General features: G+C 33.9%; 1 pseudogene; it reads left to right on the forward strand.

Annotated features, from left to right (window-relative positions):
- The first annotated feature begins 23473 nt into the window (after positions 1-23473).
- On the forward strand, positions 23474-25867 carry LOC149536513 (G-type lectin S-receptor-like serine/threonine-protein kinase At2g19130 pseudogene; annotated as a pseudogene).
- The last annotated feature ends 1259 nt before the right edge of the window (positions 25868-27126 follow it).

A 27126-nucleotide genomic window follows, 5' to 3' on the forward strand; every position in this document is an offset into this window, starting at 1 on the left:
AATGAAATGTGACATGGATGATTTAAAAAAACTCATTTTCTTAGGTCAAGATAAACGTGTATGGTTTAGAATGAAACGTGAAATGGATGATTTTAAAACAAATCATTTTCTTGGGTCAAACTAAAGGTGTATGGTTTAGAATGAAACATAATCTCTTACCTCAAAAAATATTAGACTTGCCTTTTATTTGAATTTTAGTTTTAGGCCTAGGATTTTCCCATATAAAGTGAAGGCGATGCTTTATAAAATCAATGGCCTAAAATCAAAGAAGGTTAGATGACCATCCAAAAACCATCCAATAAATCTTAACCATTAAATAGGATGTTGCATCATTACGACGGGACAGGCTAATCTGCATCCAAAATGCACTGAAGATAAAAAAAAGTCAATTTTTTTTTTCTAGATTCACAAAAACTTAGTGTTTTTTTTTCCAATTTTTTTGTTCTTTTCAACTACAATCTATGTAGATCAAATGTTGAAATGTTTAGAAAAATCCATGACATTTTCAATTTTTTGAAAATTGGTCAACCGTACAGTTTGGATGGAGGATAGCTGTGTCCCATTATACTAATGTCTAGGCCTATGGTGGAATTCATCGTTCTCTTTTTACAACCTTTCTAGGAAGTTAGCATTGTGGGCCTCTTACTCATATGTGATTTTATCCATAGTGAGTCATCGATGCCATCACTATCTCAATTGGAGTTTGAAACTTGTTTTTGTTGCTGGAGTAATTTCTCCCAACTACCCAACCATTTGCTACTACTAGCCTCACCTTAATAGTAGACAACATGCCCCACTCAATCACCAAGCCCTATTTGACCTTCACCCTCCAACTGTTTGTAGCTACCCATATTAAATGCAATATATTAATATTTATATATGATGTAATAAACACATTTGATAATCTAGAGAGTTCTTAGACCTCTATAAATAGAGGCTTTATGTAATGCACTATGCAAGTTAGTAAGGCAATAAAATTAGTTTTATTTTCTTGTGCATTTGTCTTTCTCTTTGTCTTTATATTTGTGGTACAATTACCATGCTAGAAATTACCTTTGCAAGGAATGACATTCCATTGTCGCTTCTTCTTCCTAATGTTAATTTACATAGTTGCTGCATCCTAAATTTTTCTTTTCAACTGTGTCCCTCAATTTCTTGATTTTATCTAAATTTGTAAGCCTCTTAAACTTATAAGGGTATTAATCAAGATTCTTGAGTTTATTTTCTAGCACTGAAATTCATGTTTAATGTCCACCTACCTATTTTCTATCACCAAAATGTACCCCTTCAATTCAATACACATCCTCTCCAACTCCTATATTAGTCATAAATAAAATCCAGTCAAGTCGTGCAAATGTGAATCATATTGTAAGTACCACTATATCACAATGTGATTTCTCTAGTCAAAAGCTTCTAGAAGCTTGACTTCCAGATTATGACTTTCAAAAACATATAGATCTCATTCTTGTTCATGAGAGCTATATCATGATTTAGATAAATTTTTTATAAGATTTCAAATTTTGTAAAAATTGTAATTAATATATCCATTCAAAAAAAATTATATTATTAAAATTTAAATTTGAAATAAAAAATCTTATAAATTTTAATCAATTCAAATTAGTTTCTTATAATAGGCATTTAAAATTATCACTTTAAATGTTTAGGTTCTTTTGAATTCATTATGCTCATTAAAAATATTTAGTTGTCACTTTGGCACTCATCCTAAAGGCAAAAGAATTATAGATAATAATAAAATTCTATAGTTTTTCTTTTCAATATGTTTAAATAATATATTTTATAAATGATTAAAAAATCAAATACTCTCTCTCTCTCTCTCTCTATATATATATATATATATATGTATGTATGTATGTATGTATGTATGTATGTATGTATGTATGTATGTATGTATGTATGTATGTATGTATGTATGCATAAAATTCTAATTCTTAGGGCCCGTTTGGTTGTAGGCATAGGAATGAAGAATAAGAATGCATTATTCAGAATAGGAAGGGTTATTCCAATAACTAGTTTTTAGAATGGGTATAAGCTCATTTTAAAGGCAAAATGGGAACATGTATTCCTATTTCCTATTCCAATTGATGAACCAAATGGAAAATAGAAAATGTATTCCAAATTTTGTATTCCTATTCTAGCAATCAAGCGAGCCCTTAATGTTTTTATTAGAAAAGGTAGATTCCTAATTTTTAATATTTTTATTAAAAGAAAAATAAGTAGATTCTTAATTCTTAATGTTAAATTTAAATATTATCTATATATTAGAAATAAATACTAACAAAAAATGGACGTTAAAGATAAACATTTATCATTTTTTTAAAAATGCACTATTTTAATATTCACTAAAACACAAAACATGTAGCATTCTTTTAAAAGCACAATAATACAACTTGATCATCCCCATGATTGAGGATGGCAATTTTGGAATTCTTTTAACAATCCCAAAATCAAACAGAATGGAGTTATTACATCCCACTTTTAACATTATGCACTACATCAATCTTAGAAATATGATTCCAAGCAACTAGGCTAAGAACCATCAATATATACTATGTTGAAATAGTTATTGTTTCTTTCTCCATGTCTTGTTTTTCTTGGTACCCATGAAATAGACCTTGTTAGAATTTTCCTTTCCTGATGCTCATCATTTCTTTTCACAAAATTTTCTTGACCAAATATTCTATCATTATATATATATACCTTGTTTGATCTACACCAAACTTCACAAGCTCTTAGTCTAATTGGCTCGTACTTTTAGTGTTCTCCTTAAGAAGACTAGGTGTAGCAACATCTTTGTCATTGTAATTAATGAAGCAAATTTCACTATAATGGTGGTTTCCATCATGATATGAAAGATGACTTGTGAGAGTACCTATGCTATCCAAATTATGGATCTTAGATACATGGCCCTTCACATAGTGCACATGAATGTTAGTGTGGGTAATTGTGGAGGTTGCATGAAGCTTATAATGGTCTTTCCATGTACCATCATTTTCCATTTTTATAGTATTCTTCAAAAGTCATTTCATCTTCTTGAGAAAAGAAAGGCTTAAAGTTTGAACGATGCTCCATAGTACAGTCCACCACTATGCAATAATATTTTGAGTGTTTGTTTTGGTCACCTTCAAGCTGATTTTTTAGAGCTTCAAAGAAGTAATTTTCATTTGGTAGCATTTTCTCCATTGCTATTTTCAATTCATTCATCTAAGCCTCAAGTTTTTCTTAGATCCCCTCCTCACTTAACTCTTCATCTAGCATAGCACTTAGTGGATATTTCTTGTCTTCTTATTTGGTGTGCATTTTAGGATGGCAAAGAGATCCCATAATTTTAAGCTTGGTGAACTTTGATGTCTCCCACTAATGTCTCATGAAATACCTAAATTTTTGATTTCATGTTGGTCATGGAAGCATAGGGGTTTAGTGTAATATGATACTAAAAAACTCGACGTTATCTTTAATTTTTTCTCACAAGAGATCTATTCCCATTAAAAATTTATGGAGCCTTGTGTACTCCCAAGTGAATGTTGATCATCTGAAGAGTTGGAAAGCTTTAAAATCCCTTGGTTGGTGACAGTTGCAATGGTAGCTAGTGGAGTACCCTCATTGAAGTACATGATATTATTTCTCCTTTTCAACATAAAATTCACACTACTCTACATGGTGAACGTGTAAGGACCCGATCACAGGCTTTGACCCATAGTGAAATCAGATTAATTGCTAGACTATTAGTAGGATTTTCAAACATATCCCATACAATGTTTGAGCTACCATTTTGTTGAACAAAGTCCCCATTATCTTGCATATTTATGATGCTACCCCTCTATTAGATGTGTTGGTCTCCTAGACTGGTGCCATCCCATTACTCAAAACTAGATTGCCAAAAATCTCCCACTACAATTCTGCCATTCAAGCATGTAGTCCATACCACAGTTGTATCATCGATGTTACCAAATCTAATGCCCACCACATAGAATCCCCTATTTCCACTTGGGTGAAAATCTTAACTAAAATTCTTTCCCAACAAATGCGAATATTCCTGTTGGCCCAAAGCAGTGAGTCTAAGACTTGACCCTAGCTTCACTGCTCCCTCTACAAACTAACTATTGCAAAATGTGTTTCATACTTGCAAGCCTCCACTAAAGGTAAAGGTGTTACTACGTTTTACCTCATGGTAAAGTAAAAGGCTATTTCACCTTTACCTCTTAAGATTTCACTATTAGCATAGTGAATTGACACTCAACATTTAATAATGCCAAATTGCATTATTAAATGTGTCCATTCTATGAGTGGATGACTCCTTCCACCTTGTGAGTGGAGGAGTCACTCCACCTTGTGAGTGGATGAATCACACCACTTTGGTGTGGGGGTGAAATCATTTATAAGGATGTTCATACCTTGCATTACAACACAACACAACAATAACATAATGAGGACTTCGAGAGGAGATGAGATATTGAATTCTCTTTGCAAGAGTGGGTGCTAGAAGGAGACACTCCAAGCTCAAGTTGTGGTGATGCTCCTGTAAGAACTTGCATTGCAAGTGTATTGTAATCTTCTTGGTTTGATAATACATTGTGTAGGTTTTGGAGGGTGGTGTTTTTCTCCTGAAGGGGTTTTCCCACAGTAATTACTATGTTATGTGATTCTCTATTTTTATGTACTTCATCTTTGTAATACTTAAGTTGAAAATTGCACAAGTCATCCTCTCAAGATTAGTGTAGGAAGTTTCCACTTACCTCTACTTCCTTTCTAGTGGTATCAAAGCTTGGCCAATTTTGGTTCTAATTGTTGGGTACAAGGTTTTTTGAGCTAATCAAGTTTTGAGTGGGAGCTTGTGTAGTATATTTCATTAGTGTATTGCAAGATTCTAAAGATGGCAAGCATATCAGGGAGGAATGATGTAGAGAAGTTTTTTGGCACCAACTTTGAGATGTGGAAGTTCAAGATGGAGGATCTATTGAATGATTGAGATCTATGGGATGTGCTGGACATGAAAATGCATAGGCCCATAGATCTAGCTTTAGCAACACAATATGACCTGATAGATAGAAAAGCTAAAGGTCTCATCAAATTGTGTCTTGTAGACTCAATTTTGACAAATGTCCATGAAGAACCTACTACAAAGAAGTTTTGGAAAAAGCTAAGTGAGATTTATCAAGAAAAATCACTTGTGAACAAAATTTTCTTGAGGAAGAAATTATATTCCTTGAGAATGGAAGGTGGATGAATTTATGAGCATTTGGAAAGCTTAACATGTTGGTGACTCAGTTGACCTTAGTAAGTGTTCCAATGGATGAATAAGAAAGGTGCCAAATATTGTATTGTTCATTGCCAGAATCATGGGACAACCTTGTGATGGCCATAGGGAGCACTTCAGTTGTCTTGAAGATGGAGGATGTTGCTGGTTCTCTACTTTCTGAAGCGATGAGAAGGAAGGTCTCTCTGAATGCCAAAGAGGCTTTGAGTGTTCAAGGAAGAACAAAAGAAAGAGGCAAGAACAAAAAATAGCACGATCATTCTAAGTCAAAGAATAATGGGAGATCAAAATCTTGTGGTAAGTCCAAGGTAATCTATTGGAATTGTGGAAAGGCCGATCACTTTTGAAAGGACTATAAGGAGGAAAAGAAAAAGAAGAAGAAGCAAGATTCTGATTCTAAGTTCAAGAAGGAAGATGGAGATGCTTTTATCACAGCCTTAGACACTTGTGTAGGTGACAATGAATGGTTGACCGACTTAGGTGCATCTTTCCACATGACTTCTAATAGAAACTTGTTTAGTAAGTATGAAAATTTTAATGGTGGCAAGGTGTATTTGGGTGATAATTCAATTCTTGATATAGTTGGTCATGGAAGTACTCGTGTGAAATTTTATGATGTAAGAGTTAGAAGATTTTATGGTCTCTTACATATCCCAAGACTAGCATGAAATCTTTTATTTGTTAGCAAACTAATAGATTTAGGTGTGCATGTATAGTTTTCGGATTTAGGTGTGAAAATGGTTAGAGGTGCTATGGTGATAGTTAGAGAAAGTAGAAAGCAGATTAGGTACATTGTACTAGCTTGATGCATGCACTATTGAGTGCAATAGCACTTTTGATGAGTTTGTAACAAGGACCACTTTGTTGGAAAAAGAGAGAGTCTCTACTTCAATAGATGGTCATGGTTTTTGGGTACCCAAGGGTGCTCTATCTACTGAATCAAAACTACTTGCAAAGAAGATGATGTTGTGGAACTAGAGACTTGGCCAAATAGGTGAGAAGGGTCTAAGGACCTTGAAAAAATAAATCTTGTTGATGGTTTGAATGACTGCAATCTTGAGTTTGATTTTTGTGAGCATTGTATCTATGGCAGACAAAACCACATTTAGTTTTACTCAAGTTCTCATAAGTCTTCATGCATTCTAGATCTAATTCATTCAGATGTATTTGGTCTAGCTAATGTTCCTTCTATTGGTAGATTAGTTTATTATGTTTCTTTTATAGTTGATTTCAGTAGAAGAACATGGGTTTATTTGCTTAAAAGTAAAGTTGAATTTTTCAGCCAGTTCAAAAAATTTATAGCAATGGCTGAGTTGCAAACTAGAAAGAAGATAACATGTTTGAGAATTGAAAATGGTGGTAAATATTGCTCAAATGTTTTTGACTCATTTTGTAAATATTGTGGTATTAAACGAGAGAAGACAACTCTGTATTCTCCATAGTAGAATAAAGTTGCAGAAAGAATGAATAGGACCTTGATGGAGAAAGCTAGGAGTATACTGAGCGGAGTTGGATTAGAAAAAAAGTTCTGGGCTGAAGTTGTAGCCACTCCTATTACCTAATAAATAGATCTCCTACATTAGCTATTTTTTGTAAGACACCAATGGAAGCATGTTCAAGCCACAAGCCTTCACTTAGACATCTAAGAGTGTTTGGTTGCGAGGAATATGCTTATGTGCCATAGGAGAAGTGAATAAAATAGGATAAGGAAACTATCAAATGTATCTTCATTGGATACAGTTATGGTGTGAAGGGATACAAGCTTTGGGATCCTATTGAACAAAAGGTATTTCATTCTAGAAATGTTATATTTAGAGAAACTAAGCCTTCTTTTGTTTCAGTGCAACCAAAATAAACAAAAGAAAAAGATATGATTCAACTGCCTACTCTAACTGAGAAAGTTGAATCAAGGCCCTTAGAAAGAGAAGAAACTGAGGAGAGCTCTACAAGTTCAGAATCATTAGAGGGAGAAGGAGAAAATGAACTTGAACCTAACCCAGATCTTGTTCGAAGGTCTAGTAGATAGAAGAAAGCACTAGAAAGGTATGGTTATTCTCTTGATGATTGAAGGTGTATATTTGCTTTGAATGATGAGCTAAGATCTGTGGAAGAGGCTCTTGAAATGAATGATTCAGAGTCCTATAAAGTAGCCATGGATGAAGAGATGACAACTCTTAAGAGGAATGACACATGGGATCTTGTATCATTGCCAGAAAGATGAAAGCCTGTTGGTTGCAAATGGGTGTTCAAAAGGAAGATGGCTTTAGATGGAAGCATTGAGAAGCATAATGCATGATTGGTTACAAAAGGTTACTCCTAGATTGAGGGAGTTGATTACAGTGAAATTTTTTCCCTTGTAGCAAAAATGACATCCATTTGATTCTTACTTTCTATTGCAGCCGCATATGATCTAGAGATTGAGTAGATGAATGTGAAAACAACATTCCTTTATGGAGATTTGGAGAAAGAAATTTATATGACACAACCAGAGCATTATGTGGTAAAAGGTAAAAGTCATTTGGTTTGTAAGTTAAAGAAATCCTTGTATGGTTTAAAACAAAGTCCTAGGATGTGGTACCAAAATTTTAATACATATGTATTGAGTTTGGGATTTGTGCAATCAAAGTCAGACCACTATATATATTTCAAGTCTAATGGTGATAATTTCCTAGTTATTGCCTTATATGTTGACGGGATGTTGTTTATTGACAAACAAAAAGGTTTGATTGTAGAATTAAAATCTCAACTCTCAACAAAGTTTGAAATGAAGGATCTTGGTGCAGCAAGTCACATTCTAGAAATGGATATGGCTAGGCCATATTAAGTATGTTGTTACTATTCGAAGAAGATTCAATATGCAGGATTCTAGACCATTGAGTGTTCCTGTTACTATGGGAACAAAGATTTCTAGCTCATAGTGTCCTTCATCCCCATTGGAGATGGAAGAGATGTGTCAAGTACCATACTCAAGTGCCGTTGGAAGTTTAATGTATGTTATGGTTTGTACAAGATCAAACATTTCCCAAGCAGTGGTAGAACTTTCTTGTTACATGTCTAATATAGGAAGAGCTCATTGGGATGTAGTAAAAAGAGTTTTTAGATACTTGTGAAGTACCTCAGAGTACTCTATATGTTTTCATGGGACAAGAAACAAGAATCCCTTGGATATTCAAGGCTATGTAGATTCAGATTGGGCTGATGATGTTGATAGAAGAAGATCCACCAGTGCATATGTATTTACATTATTCGGTGGTGCAATCAGTTGGGGAGCAAGTGACAAGCTATGGTTGCTTTGTCCACTACAGAGGTAGAGTATATGGCAGCTACTCATGCCTATAAGGAAGCCATTTGGCTTAAGAGATTGTGCTCATATATAGATTTCAAACAGGGCACAATGACAATCTATAGTGACAGTCAAAGTGTAATTTGCCTAGCAAAGAACCTGAAATTTCATGCCAGGACCAAGCACATTGATATACAATATCACTTTGTGAGAGATATGCTTGAGGATGGCAATGTGACGTTGGAAAAGGTAGAAACTTTGATGAATGTAGATGATTCATTAACTAAGCCTGTGAACACAAAGAAGTTCAGATGGTGTTTAGAGTCTATGGGCCTCTTGGCCCATAGCAATTAAGACCATGGCACAAGAGATCCCCTGACTCTTGCAAGTTGTTCGACAAGTGGGAAAATATTGAGAAATGTGTCTCATACTTGCAAGCCTCCACTAAAGGTAAAGATGTTACCACCTTTTACCTCATGGTAAAGTAAAAGGCTATTTTACCTTTACCTCTTAAGATTTCACTATCTACATAGTGAATTGGCACTCAACATTTAATAATGCCAAGTTGAATTATTAAATGTATCCACTCCATGAGTGGATGACTCCTTCCACCTTGTGGGTGGATGACTCACTCCACCTTGTGAGTGGATTAATCACACCACTTTGTTGTGGGGGTGAAATCCTTTATAAGGATGTTCATACCTTGCATTACAACACAAAAAAGCACTAACATAATGAGGGCTTGGAGAGGAAATGAGATATTGTGTTCTGTTTGCAAGACTGGGCACTAGAAGGAGACTCTCCAAGCTTAAGTTGTGGTGATGCTCCTGTAAGAACTTGCATTGCAAGTGTATTGTAATCTTCTTGGTTTGATATTACATTTGTGCAAATTTTGGAGGGTGGTGTTATTCTCCCAAAAGGGTTTCCCCATGGTAATTACTATGTTATGTGATTCTATGTTTTTATGTACTTCATCTTTGTAATACTTAAGTTGAAAATTGCACAAGTCATCCTCTCAAGATTAGCGTAGGAAGTGTTTCAACTTACCTCTACTTCCTTTCACAAACATACCCTGGATAAGTATAGAAATGATACATAATATTATGATTCCCATAATTTGATAATTACTGGTAACTAATAGATTTTTCGGTGTTCATTGTTCAGTACCAAGCAATCAATACTTATTTAGACCTCCTTTGTTTATATTTGGGATTGACTAAACATTTATTTTTCCCTATTCCTTCAATGGTGTAACATTTAATCTACTATCAAAGAAAAATCATACAAGTTTGATTATCCCAATTGACTTGATTGAAGTTTTTTTTTGCCGTGGTCAAAGCGAAACACTTAAAAAGAAAATCAAGTCTAAAAATGGTGTTGGCTAATCTCTAGAAAAAATGCACCAAAGACAAAAAAAAAGTCAAACATGATTCTTTTTTAGATTCATGAAAACACAGTAAAATTGTCTCAAAATTTTTGTTGCTTTCAATCACAAAATATACAGATCATGAAGATCAAATGCTGAAAATTTCAAAAAATTTCATTGTGTTTTTGTTTTTTTAAATTTAGTCAATGATGCAATTTGTAGGGAGGATAGCTGCATCCTCTAAAAAAAGCTATAATCACACCACTCAAATTTGATGACCCCAATCACACAATAATTTCCCCATAATGCAATAGAATGGAGATTGAGTCCCAATGGAATCTAGTGACTCCTAGTAGGTGACATGAATTATTTTGAAAAATTATTTTATTAGGTCATGCCAAACATGTATTTCATCATTATTAATGACTATGGTGGAATTTGGAATTATTTTTTCTCTTTTTCCACTTTCCTCAAAATTTAGCATCGTGAACCCCTCACTCATTTGTGATTTTCTCCAAGTGAGTCATCAATGGAAGATGCCATCAATATCTCAATTGGAGTTTGTAGTTGCAACCCAGAAACTCATCTTGTGGTACACCTACCATGCCATAAATTAATTTTACAAGGAATGATGTCCCATTACTGCTTCTTCTTCTCGATGTCAATTTACACATATGCTGCATCCTAAATTTTTTCCTTTTCTAATGCATATCTAAGTTTTTTTTTTTTTTTGAATTTGGAACTTACAAGAATACTAGTCAAGATTCTTGAGTTTCTTTTCCAAAACTGAAACTCTTCATTAATATCGGCAATTTACATTGGATGCCAATGCCCCATCCATCTGATGCCAAATGCTATCCATCAGACTATCACCTCCTGCAAAATGGCTATTTGGTATGTGGAATTGAATTTTAATTTTATATTGAATAATAAATTAATTTTATATTAAATAATAAATTAATTTAATATTAAATAATAAATTAATGTCTATACAATCAACGTACTTAGCTATGCTGTCAAACTACTGCTACCTGAATGTAAATGTAGGAAAATATATTTAATTTCTTAACATATGGTACGTATTTTGTAACAAAAATATCTAATGTTTTTAATATTTTTGAAGTACCATAAATATATAATACTTGTTTTTTTAATCAATAAGAGGCTGAAATCAAGATTAATTATTATGTATTTTAATTAATTATTATTATCCATTGATTTAACTTGAGTAGATTGCAACTAAGACCTCCAAGATAAGATGCCCATAATTTACCATTGTGTAATAGGCTCTTGCCTAATGTATAATACTTGTTATATGTTAATGTATAATTGATTTAGTTTGTGACACAAATAGTGATTGAAAAAGAGTAGAAGTGAGTACAAGAGGTGACAGTCTGATAGACTACATCTAGCATTGGATGGATGGGGTATGGCATTATATGCAAAAATGTTGCACCATAGCTAGTGCCCTCCAAGGTGCCATAAGAATCATGTTATTAATTACAATATATTGTGTTATAAACTCATTTTTTTGTAATTAGATAAAATTTGAAGATGTTGATCTTATAATTACCTTTTCATAAGAAATAATTATAAATTTACATTTATTTTGTTAAAACTAATGTTGATTCCAAATTATTCTAAAGGTTATCACTAAGACTTTACAGTTGTTATGATCAATTTTAGAATGTAATTAAATCTAAAATTTATTATCAGTTTCATGAATTTTATTTTATTGTATTTGATATTCAATTTAATAAAATATACAAATATAAAATATAAACTAATAATAAAAAATTAGATCTATACATATACATATGCGCACGCATGCACACGCGTGCGCACACACACACACACACAAACAATTACACACACACTTGTCTACATTTGGTTATATGGTTCTAGGCTTTTCCTCCTTACTAGTGATTTTTTGTTTCGTGTCTTCTCGTTTTAGTTACTTTTTATTTTTCTTGTCAATTTACTAGTAGTGTTCTTGATTTGTCACTTGTTTATTTTTATCCCATGCTTTTAGTTTTTTTTAGGTCCCCTATTTTGGGGACACCATTAATTATTTTCTCTTTTTCTTTCTTGCGTATGGTGGTGCGTGCATGTGCGTGCATGTGCGCACGTGTGTAGACTAATATACATATATTCGCAAGCATATTGGTACATATATGTATAACCATGTGCGTGTGTGCATATATTTGTACACACACACACACACACACACACACACACACACTTATATACTTGCAGTTGCATATTATTTCACTTCTTGTTTATTTCTCTTTTTCCTTTCAGTTAGGTCTTTATTAATTTTCATGCTATAATCATATGCCCAAGCATGACTCTCAATTATTCAGTTTTCTATTTGTATTATTGTTATTAAGTATATGACCAAGCACAACTCTCAATTATTAAATTTTCTATTTTATATTATTATTATTAAGTTTACAAAAAATCACGACTCTCAGTTATTACTAAGTTTCCCACCATACTCAATTATGGTGGAATGAATGTAAAAGAAATGGTCAAGGGAACTTGTATTGTAAACTACGTTGATATAAAGCTATAGGCCAATTAAGATTTTAGATTTAATATAATAATATATATGGATACAAGATATATCAATAGAAATTGTAATATCTTTAAGTATATGATATTGATGTTTTATGCATACAATTTTGATATATTGATTATTTGTTTTTGAGTTATTATGTTTCTCTTTGTTAATTTAGATAGTTGAAATGATCAGTTCAAAAAATAATATCAACAAATATTAGTATTAGATAAAGATTATTGCATAAGCATATGATGGTATTGGACACCAAAGCTTCATCAACTCAAAATTAAGAAAGACATGTCAATTAGATTGTTTTAAGACTTACCAATTACACAAAGTATTGATGAAGATTAGATGTCGATAGGATATAATGGGGTGATAAATAGTGGAGATGACCATGATTTTGGATTTTTGAGATAGTTTTAAAGTAATCCATCCTAGAAAATAATTATATACATGCAATCAACATTTTGTTGCATGCAAACATATTAAAAAGTAACTATGCAAATAAATGAATTTACAATTATATCTCTAAATGGACTAAGATTTTGAATGATTGCAAATATCAACAATAATAGTGAGATATAATATAAAAGAAGTGGTAGGCTAACATTGTTGCAATATTTACAATGATAGTTATAAATGAAACAAGAGACAATATATATAAATGAAATACATGTTGCGTACCTAAATAAAATAATTGGCTTTTGTATTATAAAAATACCATTAATAAGAGTCAGTTAGAACATCAAAAGAAGTTAAAAATGAACATAGAAACATTTTAAAATAATATGAAAATGTAATTTTTCCTTATTGGTTTGTATGTTATATAATAAGTTATGAGCCATATACATAATTGGTACATTTTTCGTTCTACACAAAATTAAAAAGGGTGGCATGAAAGAGACATCCACTATACATGTGTAAGGAAAAATACAACAATATCGTTTAATATATATAACACTAGAACCACCTTTACACCTTTCAAAAGTACAAGTGACTATTATGAAGAGCTATAGAAAATAAGTGCTCCTAGTGAGTTGGAGTCCCTGTCCTATGGAGGCAGGGAGCTAAAACTATGTTTTGGTTTGTATACTATTTTGTTATTGTTCTATTATATTCTATATAGAAAAAATTGTAGACATGAGTACCAATTTGGTTGAATATAGTAAAGAGATTGGTGTAGACATAGCAATTTTTTAAAAATAAACATATCATATTTGTTTTGTTGATATATTTCAGAATTCTTGGAAGTATATTTTTTTTGCTAAATGTAGATAGAGAGTTTTTGTACATCTATCTATATCATAATTATATTGCTAATATATTTCAAAATTGTTAGAATCACTTTCTTTTTTTTCTAAATGCATATAAGGAGTTTTTTTAGAGCTTTCTAAACCTACATTCAATTATGAGTAAGATGTGGAGTTACATAGTTTTTATATACAAAAATTTCTAGACTCAAGTGTTGATTTGGCTACATACATAGATAGGTGACTGCATAATTATCTTAAATTCTAAATACATGCATCATATTTATGCAGTTGTTATCTCTCAAAAATCATGAGGATAGTATCTATTTGACTGAGTGCATATAAGGAGTTTTTTTTATGACTATGTAAACATAGATACAATTGTGAGCAAGGCATGGAGTGTTGTTCAAGCTAAAATTGGAGTCATGGAAATAAATCTATGGGATATTGTGTTGTAGGTGGTATATAAGCGTGAGGAGCATATTTTCCCTACAATAGAAAAAAATGAAAAGGTTGGTAGTGTAGAAGGATGTTGGGTTAATGTATGATTGGACAATACTATAAGTTGTAGTTTTTAGTGCAATGTATAATGATATAATAAGGTGGAGCTAATGTATTGATTTAGTTGTGGGGGCATTAACATAGGTTTTGTATACATATGTAATGAAAATGAAGTATGTACATGACCAAACTAAATAATGTAAGCACCTAGAAATGATTGAAATATTTTAACTTGGGGTGTGCAAAATTTTGGTTGGAGATGACTTTTCATTTATGTGTTCTGCAATTTTGAAAGTGGGTCAGTAATTTGGTAGTGGATGTTTGAAAATGGAGTTACTATAAGTGATGTTCATGAGAGATATTTATTTGTAGTAACTAACCATGGTGGTGAACTATGGTGATTGAGAGAATGGAATTGTCCTTTGCAAGTGTGAATGTGCCATGTTTCTTAAAATAGTGCATGGTGTAAACAACTTTAGACATTTGTTCTGTGTACTAGTTGAAGTGGATTCTGGAGAGCTCCGGGAAGTTCACTTGAAGTAGATTTCCATGTAGGCAGTAGTTGAGAATGTTGTTCTCTATTTTGATGACACATTGTAGATAAGGTTGGAAGTTGAATTTTGTGATTTCGTCATAGTTGGTGTAGTGAATCTCACTAGTAGTTGTGCCTGTATATAAAGGAACTCTTTGTTAACATACTATGCATAATGGTTAGTATAGTGTTTGGTGGGTGTTCTTTGTTTGTAGTGTTCCTGTTACCTAAAATTGAATAAGGCAAGTCAATAAAAGTATTTGTAATTTATTGAGTCCACTGCATAGTACTCTGTATTAGTTGTAAGTTGCATGGTCCATTGCTTGGAGTTTTTTGTCTACCAAACTTTTTAGTGCTGCTTTAGTGCATTGATAATTGAGGAGATTGATAAATATGGATTAGCCAAATTGTAGTGTTGTTGTGCTTCTTGGACTATTGCAGAAAACATTTTTTAGAAGGAGTAGTAGTGGTTTTTATTTTGTACGTGATGCATATATATTTTATAGGCTTTTATAGGGGTAACTGTAGTTTTGGAAGACTTTGAGCTGCAATAATGAGTAACCTCTTAATCAATGTGAATTTTAGAAATTGAAGAGGATGGGAGGAAATGATTTTTAAACTTTAAAAATCTATATCTTATAGTGGTAGTATTAGAAGGGAACTCTCTGTCTATCATTTTTAGTTGGAATTGTGTCACAATTTGCTGATTAGATGTGACAAGATCACTAAGGGTGATGATTGCATGTGTTTGGTGACTATATTAGTTGTGAGATTTTTGTATCTAGTGATAGCTTTTGTTGCTTGCATATAGTAGCACTTTTCTAAACTTGGGTTTCAAAATTCAGCTGCAAGCAATATTCAACATCTCCTCTTTCAAAATATGATTTTTTGTTAGCCTTGAATTTTTGATATGGATGCTTGTACCAAAAGTCAACCAATGCAAATATTTTTCAATCAATTTGTTGGTGATGTTTACTATTATAGCCTTATGAGAATCCTTTTCAATCAAGTCAATATGTGCAATTGGTGATCCTTGCTAGCTTGAGGAGGGTGACTTGCAAGTGGGTCCATATGTTATCAGTATGTAACCCTCAAATATGCTTCCTAGTTGTGTTGTGCAAATGTTGAATATAGTAGAAGGTTAGGATAATTCTACCTTTTATTTGCATATAGAAAAGTGTGTGTTAGAAGGTTATTGAATGTAATGTGTATATGTTGAAAGGTGTGTCAAATTCATTAGTATTGTTTGTGAGTATAATTACCTTTTCTGCTTGATTTCTTGCTGATTTGTCTGATGGTTCTCGGGTGTGTTGATTGTCCATGGTTTGCAACAAAGAATTAATATGAGATAATTAGTAAGTTGTATATGTTTAGTTGCATCTTTCTGGTTGAAAGATAATATTTATATAATAGGAACTTGCAACTTCATTTTCTATGGCTATAGACATAGTGTCACTGTATAGTGATCAGTTCAAAATGTATCGATAATAATGATCTTAGTTGTTTTGATGTTGATGTTGTCTATCCAAATGTGGTCAACTATTTGAGTTCTACATGTGTTGTTGGCTTATTCACTGTAAATACTAGTCTATGATTATTCATAAACTATTGCAATTGTAATTGTGCTTTTGCTAATTTCAACATGTCAATATTGAAGTCTCTTACAATGATTAATTTTGAGTTTGTTGGTAGGTTACCTATGATGGTTTCTATGAGATTGAAAAGGTCATTGTTTGGTGCATTTGGTCTGAGCTATAAATTTCTTATGTGTAAAGTAGTTTTCTTGTGGAAAATGGCGACTATTATTGATTCTAGGTCTCTTGTTGCAAATGTCTATATTTTGTGCAATGTGTTATCTTTGTTGCAACATGTTTCTAGTCCATGAATGGAAAATGAAGGGTATAAATTGAATCTTATTTTTTAGCAATTGAATTTGTTCATGTTTGGTTGTCCAGGTTTGTTGCAAGCACAATGTAGTTGCAGCTAGCAAGTCATGGTTGTGACCTATTTCTTATTTATCTAGTATAAGACTTCTTGTGTTTAGAGTGCATATTATGATTTTTTCTGATAGCATACTAAAGGACTATGTTATAGTGTTCAGTATGTTGTTGTTTGCACCCACTGTATCTCAACTTTGACTTTCTGTGACAATTTTAGATCACGGTGTCATAGTTTATGAATCAAGTATAAAGATTGAATGTCTCTTACACATAATAGAGTAATATAGACTAGGCGATATTGGTAAAATTTGCAAGGATCAAAGGCAACTATGTCCATTGTTAGTCCTTGTGCTCCGTGAATGGTTCTTAGACATGTAAGTTGAATGGGGAACTATGAGTTCATGATGAATTTTGACATTGCTTTGACTTTAATAGTTATTCTCGTTATTGGTGTCCATGAGGGTGAGATGGGATTTTTATACAAGTTGTGCATTTGTTGTCAGCATAGTATTCTAATATGAGGATCATAGAATTGTATCCAAATGACCTCGTGGCGGTGTGTTGTATGTAGTTGGAATATACTGTCAGCACCATTAACAAGACCATCTTGTGTGTCAAATCATATACTGTAAAATAAGGACCACAAGAACGAAAATGCACACCTGGATATTGGTTGAATCATTTGTTACACAAATGCGAAGTGCTATGGAATAATTCATTATTTTTTCATCATTGTATTACATTAGTTGACGAATATCAAGAAATGGAGTGGAATATTGTGAAATTGCTCTCCAATCTACCTTGGTACTCATGTCATATGGATAAAATTTACCTCATGATTAGATCCCATCTATAAAAGAGAGAGGTTGTATAGCCACTTTGCCCATTTATACAAAACTACTTGGCTTGAATCTTTAATCTCAAAATTGTGCAAACATTTACAAATCTTTGCAATACTAACAAACCTCAACTAGTAAGAAAAAATTTCATATTGTAAAGGAATATCATATGACTATGATTGGGAAAAAAACACATTAATACAATGGGATGATGATGTTAAATGTCAAACATGTACTTGTTTTCAACAAAAGGATCTTCTCATAGTACATATATTTTATTGTTCCCACTACGTTTATGTCTATTAGAAAAATTGTACAAGGCTTGTTGTAGTCAAAATGTTCTCAAGAGTCTCAATATGAATAGATATTTGAAAAATAATAGTAAAAAATATTAGGAATCCTCCATTAACTTGGGTACACAAAACTTCTGAAGATGAAAATCTAATGTTAAAATATGTCAATAAATCTCTAGAAGAACACAAAACCAAATCATATGGTTGCACAAAATACATCAATGTCAACTTTATCATCATGTCTAAAATCTAAGCTCATTTACAATTTCAAAAGAGTGAACACATGCACATTTGTTGCCAATATTTCTTAGTGATAAAATTTTGACAAAAATAAATTAACCAATCATTGAATATAATTAGAATAACATAGAATTTAGTAGAATGCTAATAAATTACCTATTTTACACCCATGTTATTTGAAATATGTCCCAATTTTGAAGAAAAGGAAATGCTATTCTTAAAGTTAGGCTAGATTTTATAAAGAGTTGAATTGAAGCCATATAGACCATAGTTGAAAAAAAGTAGTCCATGATCATGCAAATATTTTAGCAAACATGAGCTAGCATCTTGTAAATATTAGACTAGAAATAAGAAGTTATAAGATGGTTATAAAAAGTGAGATTAAAATGTAATAAAGAAAAGGAAGTTTAAACTGTTACATTTCATGTTAATTGGAATTAGTGAAAATAATAGATATGATGGAACACAATCCAAGCATTAATTAAAAAAGATTTTGATTAAAAATAGTGTAAGTGTTTTTTCATTGAAGTCTTTGGACTGTATTATGTAATCCAAACAAAAAATTTGACTACTTTTCAATTTCTAGAAAAAAACATGTATTGAATTGATATTGTTCTGTAGGTATTTTGAAGCACTTACCTTATCTTTTTGTTATTGATAATTTATCTCAATTTGGTGATTCAGATATTCAATTTAACCAAAAGAAAGCAATTTCAATTAGTTTATAGTAGAATATACATCTCTTTGTTTGCATTCATCATCTTTGAAAATACTTGAATTATAATTGTCATCAATTGCTAAGATATCCTCAATTGAAACTTCAATACTAGACATAACTTTAGCTTGGTCATGTTGTTGAAGACTCCTTGATGAAGTTTCTAGGAAATTCTTAGTAACATTTCTTTTTTTAATATTCCTTTGGAAAATAACTTGATTGTTGTAAAATGGTGCTTTCTAGTGAGTCTTAATGGACTATATTATATCAAAATGATTGGGCATCATTTCTCGAGAAAGATGAACTACTAGGAATTTTCACTCCATTTGTAGCTTTATTTCTTGACGTTTTGTTTAATGCCAACCCTCCTACATGCTCTAGACCTCTATCTACGTAAACTTTATCATTAACAAAGACGCAAATTTTTCCTCATGATAAATCTTATTTTTCCATTGTGGTTTGTCATTTGAATATGAAGTCAATTATTTTCCTAGAATGATGTCATCTTTTGCGGGTTTTGTTCTCCTTGAAGGGGAAGTAAGAGTTCTCATTGCCTACTCTTCAAGATCTTCATTATTTCCATGCTTTCCCTTTTTCTACTTTTTACCAATGGATATTTAATCAATAATGTCATCACCTTAAAGGGTTAATGGGAGGTGACTGAGAGTTGATATGAACTTAGAAAACAAACTTTAATGTTTTTGTAACCCATTTGAAAGAGATACAAATTATAGTCAATATCTCCAATTTAGAACAAAATAGAAAAGTAAATCAACAATTAGCAAAACTTGAAGTCTTCAAGTAACTATATAACAAACAAAAAGACATGACAATATATGCAAAAGTCCAATAAAAATATATAGAACAAAATTATGGCTTAAGTGGGCATGCAAATAAAATTAAATAAACAAATGATTGTGTGGTCAAGTAGATATGTTTGTTGAGGCTTATGTTTGTCATGTAATCAAAGACTAGCATCCTCATGTATTTAACTAAAGACAATCTAAGTAATGTAAACATAATCCAGTGAGAGACGCCATTGATAAGCTTTATTCATGTTACGATTTCTTCAATAACCCTATTTGATTCACTTGGAAACAACATTTTCACAACAATTTCTCTCCGATTCTGTAACCCCCCTTGCCAATTTCCCAAATAATTCACTCTACCATTACATTTGAGCAAGGGTTTGATGTTGGGTATCATTACCAATAGAAGGAAAAAAGGAAGACTATTCTTTACCTTAGAGACCTAGCCAAAGCCCCCTTCTCCAATCTTTGCCTTCCTAAGATATTCATAATTAAACTATTATACTCTTTCCCCCAATTCCAATTCCCTTTCTCCAATCTTTGCCTCTCTAAAAGATCTTCATAATTAACTTGTTATACACATTCTCATACATGAGCTAATACAAGTCAAACATTGAAACGTATTTGGTCTACCAAGAGCAACTAAAATTACTCCATTCTCATTTGTTGATTCAGTTAGTTAAATAAGAAAATCAGCATCAAACAAATGCTTAAATATTCTATTGTGGACATAAGCTAAAAGAACCAAGTATTAAAATATATTAGCTACCAAAAACAACTTAAATGAATTCATTCTCATTAATTGATTGATTTAATCAAATAAAATAAATCCAACCAAAAGGACATTAACTAATAAAAATCAAATATTGAAATATATTCGCTCAACTAAAAAATACTAGGGTGTCTTCATTTCTCATATCAATTCTTGTAAAAAGGAAATAGACAATAGTGCAAAGGACTGAACCTCCACAATGAAAAACAACAAATAAATTTAATGGTGCAAGGACTTGACTTATCCAATAGACGCGTTAATAAAAGACTTTGACTCAATAAATAAATTGAATGGTGCAAGGACTTGAGTTATCCAATAGACACATTAATAAAAGACTTTAACTTTGCTGAAACTTCATGAATAATTTCAAAGAACGCGTGAGTGACAAAAGAAGTAAAGTTCTAAGCTCATTAACGGCCTAACTTGTTTATTTTCTTGTGATGTGAATATCAAGATTTAACTGTGTGATTTTGAGTCAAACTCATTGACCCATGTTTCATGAGTAGTGATTCAACATGAATCCATCTCTCATGAGAATAAATGGAACACTTAGCACTCATTGGATCTAGGTGATGCTCACAAGGGTGAAGCACTGGGACTTCCCGGGAGGTCACCCATCCCAGTACTACTCCAGCCTGAGCGTGCTTAACTACAGAGTTTCCTACATAGTTAAACCCAAAGCTTACAACCCCATTTGCAAAACCTTCACCAAGTGTTGTGCCTTATGAACCATTCATTAGAAAGCCCCTTAAGCTCATCAATTGATAAGTAGGAGATAATTTCCACAACAAGTCAAATTGTGATGTGAATATCAAGATTTAACTGTGTGATTTTGAGTCAAACGCATTGACCCATGTTTCATGAGTAGTGATTCAACATGAATCCATCTCTCATGAGAATAAATGGAACACTTAGCACTCATTGGATCTAGGTGATGCTCATAGGGGTGAAGCACTGGGACTTCTCGGGAGGTCACCCATCCCAGCACTACTCCAGCCTGAGCGCGCTTAACTACAGAGTTTCCTACATAGTTAAACCCAAAGCTTGCAACCCCATTTGCAAAACCTTCACCAAGTGTTGTGCCTTATGAACCATTCATTAGAAAGCCCCTTAAGCTCATCAATTGATAAGTAGGAGATAATTTCCACAGCAAGTCAAATTGTGATGTGAATATCAAGATTTAACTGTGTGATTTTGAGTCAAACTCATTGACCCATGTTTCATGAGTAGTGATTCAACATGAATCCATCTCTCATGAGAATAAATGGAACACTTAGCACTCATTGGATCTAGGTGATGCTCACAAGGGTGAAGCACTGGGACTTCCCGGGAGGTCACCCATCCCAGTACTACTCCAGTCTGATCGCGCTTAACTACAGAGTTTCCTACATAGTTAAACCCAAAGCTTGCAACCCCATTTGCAAAACCTTCACCAAGTTTTGTGCCTTATGAACCATTCATTAGAAAGCCCCTTAAGCTCATCAATTGATAAGTAGGAGATAATTTCCACAGCAAGTCAAATTGTGATGTGAATATCAAGATTTAACTGTGTGATTTTGAGTCAAACTCATTGACCCATGTTTCATGAGTAGTGATTCAACATGAATCCATCTCTCATGAGAATAAATGGAACACTTAGCACTCATTGGATCTAGGTGATGCTCACAGGGGTGAAGCACTGAGACTTCCCGGGAGGTCACCCATCCCAGTACTACTCCAGCTTGAGCGCGCTTAACTACAGAGTTTCCTACATAGTTAAACCCAAAGCTTGCAACCCCATTTGCAAAACCTTCACCAAGTGTTGTGCCTTATGAACCATTCATTAGAAAGCCCCTTAAGCTCATCAATTGATAAGTAGGAGATAATTTCCATAGCAAGTCAAATTGTGATGTGAATATCAAGATTTAACTGTGTGATTTTGAGTCAAAATCATTGACCCATGTTTCATGAGTAGTGATTCAACATGAATCCATCTCTCATGAGAATAAATGGAACACTTAGCACTCATTGGATCTAGGTGATGCTCACAGGGGTGAAGCACTGGGACTTCCCAGGAGGTCACCCATCCCAACACTACTCCAGCCTGAGCGTGCTTAACTACAGAGTTTCCTACATAGTTAAACCCAAAGCTTGCAACCCCATTTGCAAAACCTTCACCAAGTGTTGTGCCTTATGAACCATTCATTAGAAAGCCCCTTAAGCTCATCAATTGATAAGTAGGAGATAATTTCCACTTTGATATTCACATCACAATTTGACTTGCAGTGGAAATTATCTCCTACTTATCAATTGATGAGCTTAAGGGGCTTTCTAATGAATGGTTCATAAGGCACAACACTTGGTGAAGGTTTTGCAAATGGGGTTGCAAGCTTTGGGTTTAACTATGTCGAAAACTCTGTAGTTAAGCGCGCTCAGGCTGGAGTAGTACTGGGATGGGTGACCTCCCGGGAAGTCTCAGTGCTTCACCCTTGTGAGCATCACCTAGATCCAATGAGTGCTAAGTGTTCCATTTATTCTCATGAGAGATGGATTCATGTTGAATCACTACTCATGAAACATGGGTCAATGAGTTTGACTCAAAATCACACAGTTAAATCTTGATATTCACATTACAATTTGACTTGCTGTGGAAATTATCTCCTACTTATCAATTGATGAGCTTATGGGGCTTTCTAATGAATGGTTCATAAGGCACAACACTTGGTGAAGGTTTTGCAAATGGGGTTGCAAACTTTGGGTTTAACTATGTAGGAAACTCTGTAGTTAAGCGCGCTCAGGCTGGAGTAATACTGGGATGGGTGACCTCCCGGGAAGTCCCAGTGCTTCACCCCTGTGAGCATCACCTAGATCCAATGAGTGCTAAGTGTTCCATTTATTCTCATGAGAGATGGATTCATGTTGAATCACTACTCATGAAACATGGGTCAATGAGTTTGACTCAAAATCACACAGTTAAATCTTGATATTCACATCACAATTTGACTTGCTGTGGAAATTATCTCCTACTTATCAATTGTTTATTTTCTATTCAAGTTCCAAGATTATACCAAAAGCACTACTTGGTAGCAATTATTGAGCAAATTAGAAACGCTATGGCAATTGAGTCGGCGACGAAGCATTTGTTACTCGCAATTGGTGTGATTATTTCAACCCATTACTGCAGTTCATTTGCAGTGAATGGGGGAGACACACTTTTCTTAGGGGCATCGCTCACTCGATATCAAACCCTAGTTTTGAAGAATGCCTCGTTCGCGTTGGGGTTTTTCAATCCCAGAGGAACGAATAAATGGTATATTGGCATCAGGTATGCCCCAATCTCTCAGAAGGCCATTGTTTGGGTGGCTAACAGAGATAATCCTGTGAAAAACATGCCCGGCGTTCTCAAGTTTACAAGTGATGGTCATCTCAGATTGTTTGACGGAGACGGTCGGTCGGTTTGGTCGACTCATCATGGCCGTAAAGCATCAGGTGCAATCTTAATGGACTCTGGTAATCTCGTTATGGATGCCCACGAAAGTTCTGAGATTGTTTGGGAGAGTTTTGCGCATCCCACAGATACATGGCTGCCCGGCATGAAGATGTGGAAAGGTATGAAGCTAACTTCCTGGAAGAGTCCATCCGATCCTGCAAGTGGGCTCTTCTCTCACCAAATGGACCCGTCTCCAGGGAAGACACAGCTGATGCTGTTCTATAACAACACAATTCCATATTGGTCCACTGGAGAATGCATTGGGCACAATCATTTTACTAAGATTCCAGAACTGGAAGCTGAGAAGAAAGTTCAAACGTCCTGTCTGAGGCTCTCTCTTTCTAGAATATATATTAATTATGTTATAAACGCGATGGATCATATGATCACTGCGCGGTTCATGTTAAATGAGAAAGGCGAATTTAAACTTTACTTCTGGATGGATGATGGTACATGGAGTCTAAGGTGGTCGACATACCGAGGGCAATGTACCGATTATGAAATCTGCGGGGCCTATGGACTGTGCAATGCGAATTGTGTGTGTAGTTGTGTTCAGGGGTTCACGCCCAAGCACGGCTCAAAGGGGTTCACGCCCAAGTCGAGCGGGTGTGATCGGCGAAGAGCCCTGCATTGCTCTGACACAGAGGGCACAACCGACGGTTTTTTTGAAGCAAAGAACAAATACTTGTCAGAGAAAGAAGCCGTCCTATACAACAACGAGACAACACAGCAAGACTGCCGGACTGCTTGTCTCAGCAATTGCTCCTGCACAGCCTTTGCTTTGGGTATTTCTGATCCTGCACCAATCTGTAAATTGTTGTTTGGTGATTTATTGAGAATGAGCGTTACATCTGAGGACCAATCCGTCTTCATTAGGCTGGCTGCTTCTGAACTGTCCCATTTGACATCAGAGAAAAGTGACAAAGCCCCAGCACTTAGTGTTTTAGTCTCTGCCGCCGCATCCCTCCTTGCTGTTTTGGCTCTCCTGTCGGGCGCCTTTCTTCTCCGGAAACGTCGAAGATTGAGGAAGAAATATGCGGCAGAGGAAGTAGCAATTTCGCTCAAAAAGTTCAGTTACAAAGAACTGCGAATCGCGACGGAGAGTTTCAAGCATAAGCTGGGTAGCGGAGCTTTCGGCTCTGTTTTCAAAGGAACTTTGCCGGACAAGACGCCTATTGCGGTTAAAAAATTAGAGGGTTCCACGCCAGCAGAAAAGCAATTTCGCTCTGAAATAATCACCACTGGCAGGATACAGCATGTGAATTTGATAAGGCTGTGGGGATTCTGCGCAGAACAGTCACAAAGGTTACTGGTGTATGCTTACATGCCCAACGGCTCTCTAAATTCTTTTCTCTTCTCTCCGGCTGAAGATGTAGAGAAGGTGCTGGACTGGAAGACCCGGTTTCAGATGGCACTGGGCACTGCACGAGGATTAGTTTATCTTCATGAGGAATGCAGGGATCGTATCATTCACTGCGATATTAAGCCTGAGAACATTCTGTTGGACGAGGAATTCAGCCCCAAGATAGCTGATTTTGGATTGGCAAAGTTGATTGGCAGAGATTTCAGCCGCGTACTGACCACCACAAGAGGAACGCGAGGATACTTGGCCCCCGAGTGGATCTCCGGACTTCCAATCACTGCCAAGGTGGATGTATATAGTTTTGGGATGACGTTGCTGGAAATTATATCTGGTCGTAGAAATCTAGACGTAAAGGTGGAGGAAAGCAGGTTGTACTTTCCTACGTGGGCTTCATCTCAGATTCAGAGGGGGAACGTAATGGGCGTTGTGGATGCAAGGATAGCCAGTGAGGCTGATGTCGAAGAGGTCAGAAGAGCCGCTGTGGCGGCTGCGCTGTGCATTCAAGACGATGAGAATGAGAGGCCGAGTATGAGTGAAGTGGTGAAGATGTTGGAAGGAACGATGGAGGCTCCTACGCCACAAATTCCGAGGTCTCTGCAAGTGCTAGTAGATCAGATAGACGACAACAATTTCAACGGGGAAGGTTCATGGTAAATATCTATGTGAGGAACTTAATTCCGTGTTTTCTAATTAGGTATTTTTATTATTATGTTCGAAGTTTTCAATTAGACGGTCTGCTTGTTTGTTGAATTGACCTAGAATTAGTAGGAACACATTTTTTTAAAAATATCTTCAGTCTGGATGGTCAGAATATGAGTTTCCAATTTTTATTTTAGTTTGTAATAAAGATTTCTTAATTTCACTAAAGATGTTGAATTGGATTTGGAATTGTAATTACAATAAATTTTCATTTTCATTTTTCTCACTCAAAAAAATCTAATTTCAAATTAACAAATCTAAATTATGCAGCATTTGCTAATGGGAGCAGCCTTTGTTAAGAAGAACAAGTATCATATCAGAATATTATATACTAGCAATTGCATTCAAAAGAGCTACAGAAGAATTTATATGTAAATTAATATCTTAGATGCATTGAAGATATTTTAATAGAATTTGCTATATATATATATATATACATATGCACATATATAATGTACATATATATACGTACACACACACACACACACACACACATACATGTATATACATATGTTTATATACATATGTGTGTATATATATCTATATACACATGTATATACATATACATATACATATGTATATACATATACATATACATATGTATGTAGAGATACATATACATATGTATGTAGAGATATATATACATATACATATGTATGTACAGATATATATACATATACATACACACACACACACACACACATATATATGTATGTATATATATATATATATATATATATAGAGAGAGAGAGAGAGAGAGAGAGAGAGAGAGAGAGAGAGATACATATGTATGTATGTATATATATATATATATATATATGTATATCTATCTATCTATCTATCTATATGATTTTGTATGTACAATTTTGAAAACAATCTTGATTTTAGATCAATTATTTATTTTCAAGTTATCATATTTCCTTTTATCAATTTTACACCAAGATTTTAATGAAAAAATGATTATATCTCTAAATAATAAAATTTTGACAAAAATATATGTATATGTATACGTATATGTATAGATGTATATATACATATACATACATACATACATGTACATATATGGTATTAGACTCCAAAGTTTCACCAAGTCAAAATGAAGAAAGACAAGTCAATTATATCCATTCAAGACTTACCAATTACACAAAGCATTGTTAAAGATTAGAAGTCAATAGGATATAATGTGTTGATGAATAGTGAAGATTGCCATGATT

The sequence above is a fragment of the Cupressus sempervirens genome, chromosome 10, assembly GCF_028749045.1.
Source record: "Cupressus sempervirens isolate cs-2001-9-10 chromosome 10, ASM2874904v1, whole genome shotgun sequence".
NCBI classification, from domain to species: Eukaryota; Viridiplantae; Streptophyta; class Pinopsida; order Cupressales; family Cupressaceae; genus Cupressus; species Cupressus sempervirens.